Below are 11,342 nucleotides of genomic sequence, written 5' to 3'. Positions count from 1 at the left end.
GTTCCTTGCGCGGGAGTTTTGCTACTTAAGAAGGCTTCCCATTGGATTTTTGCTCTTTCAGTGTTTACTTTTCCCAGTCAATCTTCTTATTGTCAAAGTTTTGTTTAAGGAACAACCATTCCAGCTTCTTCATGTTCCTCTTTGACGTATTACGTGTGCTGGTGGAGGCCAGCAACATTTGGGTGAAGGAGGAATGGCAGGGCCAAAGAGCCGAAGCTCAACCCCCCCCCCTCCCTCCCACACGTATAATTATATGTGTATACATAATTCTTAACATGTGTGTCACAGGAATTTCCTACTTTGTGAAATTTTCTTCTCTAACTCCAAAAATGTAGAAAGCTAAAAAAGAATAATTTTTTTGTAATTATAAACATAAATTAAAAGAGCGACCTTGCCAGGATTCGAACCTGGAATCTTCTGATCCGTAGTCAGACGCGTTATCCGTTGCGCCACAAGGCCAGATGAGCATAAGTCCTCATGTGTAACAATACATATTTATACATGTATGTGTTGGCAAGAATAATATAAACAAAAAAGACTGATTCGTTATAATTGGGTTTATGTATAACTTTCCACACAGGAAAGAATGAAAGGAAAATAGCGAACATTTTGGTGTTTGAGAACATTATGAAGGAATACAACAGACAGAGAAGGCTTGGCCTGGCCACTCTATATATCCCCTTCACATCACTAGGTTAAGATCCATATATATAATACCCAAAATATCATGTTATTATCGCATTCATATTTGTTAGTGTTGTAGGGATGGATCCTGTGGTAGGTTAGGAATAGGGCACCTTAGTAGGACAGTTTCTGGACGTTGGGGAACCTGAGAAGGACGGACTGTTGGTATATTTGGTGTCCCTTGTCCATCATGTTGGTTGACCTCATCCTCAGTGAAGTGTTGACCTCATCCTCAGTGAAGAGCAGCCGCCCCACACCACTCAGTTAAGAACCCGCAGCAGCTCAACATCACAAATCGTATCAACATCAACATCGTAGAGCATCTGGAGGGGAAATAACTTTGTAACGCACCACCAACATGGGTTCAGAGATGGTAAATCGTGCCTCACAGGTTTAATAGAATTTTATGACCAGGCAACGAAAATTAGGCAGGAAAGAGAAGGGTGGGCCGACTGCATTTTCCTGCATTGCCAAAAAGCCTTTGACACAGTACCCCATAAAAGGCTGTTAAAAAAGTGGGAGCAACAGGCAGGAGTAAAAGGGAAGGTGCTCCAGTGGATAAGGGAGTACTTAAGCAACAGGAAACAGCGAGTAACGGTGAGGGGGAAGACATCAGAGTGGCGAGATGTCACCAGCGGAGTCCCACAGGGCTCAGTACTTGAACCCATCCTGTTTCTAATATATGTGAACGATCTTCCAGAGGTTATAGACTCATTCCTCTCGATGTTTGCTGATGATGCAAAAATTATGAGAAGAATCAAGACGGATGAAGATAGACAGAGACTACAGAATGACCTGGATAAACTGGAGGAATGGTCTAGAAAATGGCTGCTAAAGTTCAACTCGGGAAAGTGTAAGGTGATGAAATTAGGCGAAGGGAGCAGGAGGCTGAACACAAGGTACCATCTGGCAGGTGATATCCTGTAAGAGTCAAATAGAGAGACAGATTTAGGGGTTGATATCACACCAAACCTGTCCCCAGAGGCCCACATCAAAAGGATATCATCAGCGGCATATGCTAGATTGACCAACATAAGAATTGTCTTTAGAAACTTGTGGAAGGAATCGTTCAGGACTCTACATATCACTTATGTCAGACCAATCTTGGAGTATGCAGCTCCAGCCTGGAGTCTATAACTAGTTAAACACAAGACAAAGTTAGAGAAGATTCAGCGGTATGCCACCAGGCTCGTCCCGGAACTGAGAGGAATCAGCTACGAGGAAAGGCTAAGGGAGCTGAATCTCACGTCCCTGGAAAACAGAAGAGTTAGGGAGACATGATAACCACCTACAAAATTGTCAGGGAAATTGTCAGGGTGGACAAAGACAAACTCTTTAGCAGGAATGGAACACGAACACGGGGACACCGGTGAAAACTTAGTACCCAAATGGGCCACAGAGACTGAAAGACTGAAAGAACAACTGAAAGAACTTTTTCAGTTTCAGAGTAGTAAACAGGTGGAATGCATTAGGCAGTGATGTGGTGAAGGCTGACTCCATACACAGTTTTAAATGTAGATATGATGCAGCCCAGTAGGCTCAGGAGACTGTACACCAGTTGATTGACGGTTGAGAGGCGGGACCATAGAGCCAAAGCTCAACCCCCGCAATCACAACTAGGTGAGTACACGGCTCTCCGCCTTCCTTAATATTACACGAGTTTATTGGTACCGAACACGTCATTCTGGCGAAGTTTGATGTCAACAATGTTAATACAGAGCGATGGAGTAGGGGGGAGAGGGGGGAGGGAGAAGAGAGTGAGAGAGAGAGAAAGAGAGAGAGAGAGAGAGAGAGGGTGAGAGAGAGAGTGAAAGAGTGAGCGAGAGGGAGGGAGGGAGATAGAGAGGGAGAGAGAGTTGGAAGGATACATGAGAGATAAGGAGGGATTATCTGCGAAAAAGAAAGTGAGAGAAAGAGAGAGTGTGGGAGTGAGAAAGAGAAAATTAGAAAGCATGAAAGACCAGGGAGGACAAACGTATACAGATTTACACATTAATGTATATATATATGTGCCACAACACACAAGCTGTGTACCTGGTAGGCCTTGTGGCGCAACGGATAACGCGTCTGACTACGGATCAGAAGATTCCAGGTTCGAATCCTGGCAAGGTCGTCCACCTGTTAAGTTTTTTGAATTACTAAAATTCTTCCTTGTCTAACGGAGAGATCGAAAATTCAGTATAAAGGAAATTTGTTTTGAGCCTATTGGGTCGAAATTAATAATAATTCATATAGATGGCGGACATGCAGTCTGTGTATATACACATGCAAGGCTTGTATCATCTTTGGAGACAAAGCCTAGATACTGGCGTTATCCTTAACATACTGAAAACAGCAGAGATAGCATCACTCCGTAAAGGAGGAAATAAGGCAGAGACAAAAAATTGCAGACCGATAGCACTAACATCACACACAAAAAACTTGAGAGTGCTAAGAAGTAAGATAACAAAATACATGGAATCACGGCACCTCCATAACCCTGGACAACCCCGGAGACAGAGAGAGAGGGGGGAGCGGGAGGGAGGGAGGAAGAGAGGTATGAGGAAAAGAAAAGTACACAAAAGTGGCGGCAGAAGAGTTAAGTGGGAGGAGTAGAGAGGAGGAGGCAAGGCGGTAGAGAGTGAACAAGACACACAAAAGATAAGTAGGGATGGATGAGAAGCGAGAGAAAGAGAAGGAAGTAGTGTGAGGGAGAGAGAAGGATGGAGAGAGCATGATGGACAAGGGACACCCAATATACCAGCAGTCCGTCCTTCTCAGGTTCCCCAACGTCCAGAAACTGTCCTACTAAAGTGCAATATTCCTAACCTACCACAGGACCCAGCACAACAACACTAACAAATATGAATGCGATAATAACATAATATTTTGGGTATTATATATATGGATCTTAACCTAGTGATGTGAAGGGGACATATAGAGTGGCCAGGCCAAGCCTTCTCTGTCTGTTGTATTCCTTCATAATGTTCTCAAACACCAAAATGTTCGCTATTTTCCTTTCATTCTTTCCTGTGTGGAAAGTTACACATAAACCCAATTATAACGAATCAGTCTTTTTTGTTTATATTATTCTTGCCAACACATACATGTATAAATATGTATTGTTACACATGAGGACTTATGCTCATCTGGCCTTGTGGCGCAACGGATAACGCGTCTGACTACGGATCAGAAGATTCCAGGTTCGAATCCTGGTAAGGTCGCTCTTTTAATTTATGTTTATAATTACAAAAAAAATAATTCTTTTCTAGCTTTCTACATTTTTGGAGTTAGAGAAGAAAATTTTACAAAATAGGAAATTCCTATGAAACACATGTTAAGAATTATGTATACTCATTTAATTATACGTGTGGGGGGGGGGGGGTTGAGCTTCGGCTCTTTGGCCCTGCCATTCCTCCTTCACCCAAATGTTGCTGGCCTCCACCAGCACACGTAATACGTCATAGAGGAACATGAAGAAGCTGGAATGGTTGTTCCTTAAACAAAACTTTGACAATAAGAAGATTGACTGGGAAAAGTAAACACTGAAAGAGCAAAAATCCTATGGGAAGCCTTCTTAAGTAGCAAAACTCCCGCGCAAGGAACAGAACAGTTGACTGACGGCCGAAGCTTTCACAGTCTGCATGAAATATATTCCTTAGCGGAAGATAAAGAAAAAAAAATAAGGGGCCAACTTAGAGACATACCGCAGGAGACACTACCGAAGAAGAAAAAGAATAACTGCAATTCTTAAGCAGACACGACTTTCCCAACAGAGACAATGTTATACAAGCAGGGAAAGTGAAGGAATAGAGCAGAAGGTGAAGCTCCATATATAATGAGGTGCTAACACGGAAGACTTTGTCTTTGAGAATGTGAGGCGAGACCTTGCGAAACGCATCACTAGGCATCACACCCAAATAATAAGTAAAGGAATATCGAGAAGATATTCCTGTGTATATACGCATGTTATATACACATGTGTATATGCAGCCTGTGTATATACGCATGTTAGGCTTGTATCACCTTTCGAGACAAAGCCTAGATACTGGCGTTATCCCTAACATACTAAAAACAGCAGATATAGCACCACTCCATAAAGGAGGAAATAAGGCAGAGGCAAACAATTACAGACCGATAACACTAACATTGCACATAAAAAACTATGAGAGAGTGCTAAGAAGTAAGATCACAAAATACATGGAATCACAGCATCTCCATAACCCTGGACAACATGGTTTCAAAACAGGGCGCTCTTGCCTGTCACAGTTGCTGGACCACTATGATATGGCATTTGACGCTATGGAAGACACACAAAACGCTGATGTAATTTACACAGATTTTGCAAAAACCTTTGACAAATGTGCGTGTTATTTGTGTGCATGGTGTTAGTGCACACAAAATGCGTTCAAAAGGAATTACCGGAAAAAAAGCAGATGGATCTATAATCTCCTGACTAACAGAACCCAGTGTGTACAGTAACAGTCAACAAAATAAAATCCGGTCCATTAACGGTGAAGAGCTCAATCCCCCAGGGTACTGTGCTTGATCCAGTACTTGTTCTCATCCTCATATCGGACATAGACAAGGACAAAATCTATTGCACTGTATTATCCTTTGCAGATGACACTAGGATTTTTATGAGAGTAGACAACATAGAGGACACGGCAAACCTCCAATCAGATATAAATCAGATCTTTCAATGGGCTACAGAAAATAATATGGTGTTTAATGAAGATAAGTTCCATCTCCTGCGACACAGAACAAATGTAAATTTAAAAACGGAAACCACGTACAAAACTCAGTCAAATCATACCAGAACGAAAAGGCAATGCAAAGGATTTGGGTGTACTGATGTCGGAAGACCTTACCTTTAAAGAACACAACAAAGTAGCCGTCACAACTGCAAGAAAAATGATAGGTTGGATAACAAGAACTTTTCACACTAGAGATGCTATACCGATGATGATACTCTTTAAGACGCTAGTTCTCTCTAGAGTGGAATACTATTGCACAATGACAGCCCCTTTCGAAGCTGGAGAAATTGTTGATCTGGAGAGCGTGCAGAGATCCTTTACTGCTAGAATCAATTCAGTAAAACATCTAAACTATTGGGACCGACTAAAATGTCTAAATTTGTATTCTCTTGAGCGCATTCGGGAGAGATACATAATAATTTACACGTGGAAAATATTAGAAGGGCTGGTCCCAAACCTGTACACAGAAATAACATCACATGAGACCAGAAGGCATGGCAGGATGTGCTGAATACTCTGTTGCAGAGGTGCATCATGTACTCTGAAAACTCTATCTACGTCAAAGGCCCGAGACTGTTCAACACGCTTCCACTACACATAAGGGGCATAACTGGCAGACCCCTCACAGTATTCATGAGAGAACTATCAACATCAGAGGCCCGAGACTGTTCAACACGCTTCCACTACTCATAAGGGGCATAACTGGCAGACCCCTCACAGTATTCAAGAGAGAACTATCAACATCAGAGGCCCGAGACTGTTCAACACGCTTCCACTATACATAAGGGGCATAACTGGCCGACCCCTCACAGTGTTCAAGAGGGAACTATCAACATCAGAGGCCCGAGACTGTTCAACACGCTTCCACTACACATAAGGGGCATAACTGGCCGACCCCTCACAGTGTTCGAGAGAGAACTATCAACATCAGAGGCCCGAGACTGTTCAACACGCTTCCACTACACATAAGGGGAATAACTGGCCGACCCCTCACAGTGTTCAAGAGAGAACTATCAACATCAGAGGCCCGAGACTGTTCAACACGCTTCCACTACACATAAGGGACATAACTGGCCGACCCCTCACAGTGTTCAAGAGATAACTGGATAAGCACCTCTAAAGGATACCTGATCAATCAGGCTGTGATTCATACGTCAGGCTGTGAGAAGCAGTGTCCAACAGCCTAGTTGACCGGACCAGCAACCAGGAGGTCTGATTGGGGACGGGGCCGCTGGGACATGGAGCCCCGAAGTCATGGCAAGGTAACCTCAAGGAAGGTCTTCTCCCGACGTCGAACTACTGACCTTCCCCAGGATGTCACCCCACAACAAGCCAACTCTCTCCTGGGTACCTATTTACCGCTGGGTGAACAGAGGCATTAGCTAATAGAAAATGTGCCTACTCATTTTTCTCCCGCCTGGGATTCGACCCCAGAATTCCCTTGTATTTTTAAAATGTGTGAATTAGCAACCTACTCCTTCACTTCTCACTACCTCTCATTTCTTCACCTTTAAAACATAATTTATTTGCTTCTATCGTCTAATACATGTACTCACCTAGTTGTGCTTGCTGGGGTTGAGCTCTGGCTCTTTGATCTCTATCATATCTACATTTGAAACTGTGTATGGCGTCAGCCTCCACCACATCACTTCCTAATGCATTCCATCTGTTAACTACACTGACACTGAAAAAGTTCTTTCTAATGTTTCTGTGGCTCATTTGGGTATCAAGTTTCCACCTGTGTCTTCTTGTTCGTGTTCCAACCGTGCTAAAGAATTGGTTTTTGTCAACCGTGTCAATTCCCCTGATAATTTTGTAGGTAATTATCATGTCTCCCCTTACTCTTCTGTATTCCAGGGAGGTGAGATTCAGCTCCCTTAGCCTTTCCTAGTAGCTCATACCTCTCAATTCCGGTACTAGTCTGGTGGCATACCTCTGAATCTTCTCTATCTTTGTCTTGTGTTTAACTAGGTATGGACTCCAGGCTGGAGCTGCAAATTCCAGGATTGGTCTGACATTGGTATACAAGGTCCTGAACGATTCCTTACACAAGTTTCTAATGGCAGTTCTTATGTTGGCCAATCTAGCATATGCCGCTGATGGTATCCTTTTGATATGAGCCTCTGGGGACAGGTTCGGTGTGATATCAACCCCTAGATCTTTCTCTCTATTTGACTCTTGCAGGATATCACCTCCCAGATGGGACATTGTGTTCAGCCTTCTGCTCCCTTCGCATAATTTCTTTACTTTACACTTTCCCGAGTTGAACTTTAGTAGCCATTTTCTAGACCATTCCACCAATTTGTGCAGGTCGTCTTGTAGTCTCTATCTTCATCTGTCTTGATTCTTCTCATAATTTTTGCATCATCAGTAAACACTGATTTCTCTGGAAGATCGTTAACATATATTAGAAATAGGATGAGTCCAAATAAAGAGCCCTGTGAAACCCCGCTGGTGACATCTTGCCACTCTGATGTCTCCCCCTCACAGTTATTCGCTGTTTCCTGTTGCTTATATACTCCCTCATCCACTGAAGGATCATACCTTTTACTCCTGCCTGTTGCTCCAACTTTTGTAACAGCCTTTTATGGGGTACTGTGACAAAGGCTTTCTAACATTCAAAGAAAATGCAGTCTGCCCACAATTTTGTTTCTTGCCTAATTTGTGTTGTTTGGTCATAGAATTCTATTAAACCTGTGACGCACGATTTGCCATCTCTGACCCAATGTTTGTGGTGTGTCACAAAGCTATTTCCCTCCAGATGCTCTACGAGCCTTTTCCTCACGATCTTCTCCATCACCTTGCATGGTATACAAGTTAGGGAAACTGGCCTGTCGTTCAGTGCCTCTTGCCTGTCACCCCTTTTGTATATTGGGACTACATTAGCCGTCTTCGTCTGGTAAGTCTCCTGTTTCCAGTGACCTGTTATACACCATAGAGAGAGTGGCACACTTAGTGCTTCTGCATCTGTAAATCAACATCAACACCTGTGTGATGTTGAGCGGCGGCGGGTACTTTACTGAGTGATGTGGAGCAGCTGTGGGTACTTTATTGAGTGATTAGGTGGCCAGCACTTCAGTGAGGAGATGGTCAACACTTCACTGATGATGAGGTCAACACTTAACTGATGATGAGGTCAACACTTAACTGATGATGAGGTCAACACTTCACTGAGGATGAGGTCAACACTTCACTGAGGATGAGGTCAACACTTCACTAAGGATGAGGTCAGAACCTCCGAGAAGGGAAGCAGTTGTCAGCACTTCCAAAAGGAGAGAAAATGGCCGCCACTTGGACACTGACGGAGAAAGTGGTCAGCACTTCACCGAGGCAATGACCAGCACTTCTCTAAAAGTTCAAATATAAACCATTCAAGGATCAACATACAAGGATCAACATTCAAGGATCAACATTCAAGGATCAATATACAAGGATCAACATACAAGGATCAACATACAAGGATCAACATTCAAGGATCAACATTCAAGGATCAACATTCAAGGCTCAACATTCAAGGATCAACATTCAAGGATCAACATTCAAGGATCAATATACAAGGATCAACATGCAAGGATCAACATTCAAGGATCAACATTCAAGGATCAACATTCAAGGATCAACATTCAAGGATCAACATTCAAGGATCAACATTCAAGGATCAACATACAAGGATCAACATACAAGGATCAACATACAAGGATCAACATTCAAGGATCAACATTCAAGGATCAACATTCAAGGATCAACATTCAAGGATCAACATTCAAGGATCAACATTCAAGGATCAACATTCAAGGATCAACATTCAAGGATCAACATTCAAGGATCAACATACAAGGATCAACATTCAAGGATCAACATACAAGGATCAACATTCAAGGATCAACATTCAAGGATCAACATACAAGGATCAACATTCAAGGATCAACATACAAGGATCAACATACAAGGATCAACAGCTTCAAGTTCAACAAGTAACAATGTAGGACAAAACAAACATTCACCCACAGGGTAATAAACCCATGGAACCGCCTACCCGGCAGAGTGACCAATGCCATGTAAGTCGTTACTGACAAGCCGTCGACTTCCTGTCCCTGACGAGGTCAAACGGTATTATTTGTATTGTCGGAGTGATGCTGGCCAGGCCTTGTGTCAACACTGTGTTATGTACACGTTTACTGGGGGGGGGGGGGTGGGAGGGAGAGAGATAAGGGGAAGGTGGGAGTGGTAGGGTGGGAGAGAAGGAGATAAAGAGAGAGATATGAGGAAAAGAAAAGTACACAAAAGTGGCGGCAGAAGAGTTAAGTGGGAGGAGTAGAGAGGAGGAGGCAAGGCGGTAGAGAGTGAACAAGACACACAAAAGATAAGTAGGGATGGATGAGAAGCGAGAGAAAGAGAAGGAAGTAGTGTGAGGGAGAGAGAAGGATGGAGAGAGCATGATGGACAAGGGACACCCAATATACCAGCAGTCCGTCCTTCTCAGGTTAACCAACGTCCAGAAACTGTCCTACTAAAGTGCAATATTCCTAACCTACCACAGGACCCAGCACAACAACACTAACAAATATGAATGCGATAATAACATAATATTTTGGGTATTATATATATGGATCTTAACCTAGTGATGTGAAGGGGATATATAGAGTGGCCAGGCCAAGCCTTCTCTGTCTGTTGTATTCCTTCATAATGTTCTCAAACACCAAAATGTTCGCTATTTTCCTTTCAGTCTTTCCTGTGTGGAAAGTTATACATAAACCCAATTATAACGAATCAGTCTTTTTTGTTTATATTATTCTTGCCAACACATACATGTATAAATATGTATTGTTACACATGAGGACTTATGCTCATCTGGCCTTGTGGCGCAACGGATAACGCGTCTGACTACGGATCAGAAGATTCCAGGTTCGAATCCTGGCAAGGTCGCTCTTTTAATTTATGTTGATAATTACGAAAAATTAAGTCTTTTCTGGCTTTCTACGTTTTTGGAGTTAGATGAAAATTTCACAAAGTAGGAAATTCCTATGAAACACATGTTAAGAATTATGTATACACATATAATTATACGTGTGGGAGGGGGGGGGGGTTGAGCTTCGGCTCTTTGGCCCTGCCATTCCTCCTTCACTCAGATGTTGCTGGCCTCCACCAGCACACGTAATACGTCAAAGAGGAACATGAAGAAGCTGGAATGGTTGTTCCTTAAACAAAACGTTGACAGTAAGAAGATTGACTGTTAAAAGTAAACATAGAAAGAGCAAAAATCCAATGGGAAGTTTTCTTAAATTAAGTAACAAAACTTCCGAACAAGGAACAGAACAGTTGACTGACGGCCGAAGCTTTCACAGTCTGCTTGAAATATATTCCTTAGCAGAAGATAAAAAAAAAATAAGGGGCCAACTTAGATACCGCAAGAGACACTAACGAAGAAGGAAAAGAATAACTGCAATTCTTAAGCAGACACGACTTTCCCAACAGAGACAATGTTATACAAGCAGGGAAAGTGAAGGAATGGAGCAGAAGGTGAAGCTCCATATATAATGAGGTGTTAACACGGAAGACTTTGTCTTTGAGAATGTGAGGCGAGACCTTGCGAAACGCATCACTAGGCATCAGACCCAAATAATAAGTAAAGGAATATCGAGAAGATATTTCTGTGTATATACGCATGTGTGTGTGTGTGTATGTGTGTGTGTGTGTGTGTGTGTGTGTGGTGGGAAAAAAAGTAGTAGTAGTTAGAAACAGTTGATTGACAGTTGAGAGGCGGGCCGAAAGAGCAGAGCTCAACACATCAGTGAAGTGTTGACCTCATCCTCAATGAAGTGTTGACCTCATGATCAGTGAAGTGTTGACCTCATCCTCAGTGAAGTGTTGACCTCATCATCAGTGAAGTGTTGACCTCATCATCAGTGAAGTGTTGACCTC

General features: G+C 42.8%; 4 non-coding genes across 4 annotated transcripts; 3 read left to right on the top strand and 1 right to left on the bottom strand.

Annotated features, from left to right (window-relative positions):
* Nucleotides 1-386: 386 nt before the first annotated feature.
* Nucleotides 387-459, bottom strand: TRNAR-ACG (transfer RNA arginine (anticodon ACG)). Its single transcript has one exon. It is a non-coding gene; the product is annotated as a tRNA-Arg (tRNA).
* Nucleotides 460-2,724: 2,265 nt separating this feature from the next.
* TRNAR-ACG (transfer RNA arginine (anticodon ACG)) lies at nt 2,725-2,797 on the top strand. Its single transcript has one exon. It is a non-coding gene; the product is annotated as a tRNA-Arg (tRNA).
* A 1,017-nt stretch (nt 2,798-3,814) lies between these two features.
* TRNAR-ACG (transfer RNA arginine (anticodon ACG)) lies at nt 3,815-3,887 on the top strand. The gene has a single exon. It is a non-coding gene; the product is annotated as a tRNA-Arg (tRNA).
* Nucleotides 3,888-10,273: 6,386 nt separating this feature from the next.
* TRNAR-ACG (transfer RNA arginine (anticodon ACG)) lies at nt 10,274-10,346 on the top strand. Its single transcript has one exon. It is a non-coding gene; the product is annotated as a tRNA-Arg (tRNA).
* The last annotated feature ends 996 nt before the right edge of the window (nt 10,347-11,342 follow it).

The sequence above is a fragment of the Procambarus clarkii genome, chromosome 20 (genome assembly GCF_040958095.1).
Source record: "Procambarus clarkii isolate CNS0578487 chromosome 20, FALCON_Pclarkii_2.0, whole genome shotgun sequence".
Lineage (NCBI taxonomy): Eukaryota > Metazoa > Arthropoda > Malacostraca > Decapoda > Cambaridae > Procambarus > Procambarus clarkii.
This window is presented reverse-complemented; position numbering and strand designations above follow the sequence as displayed.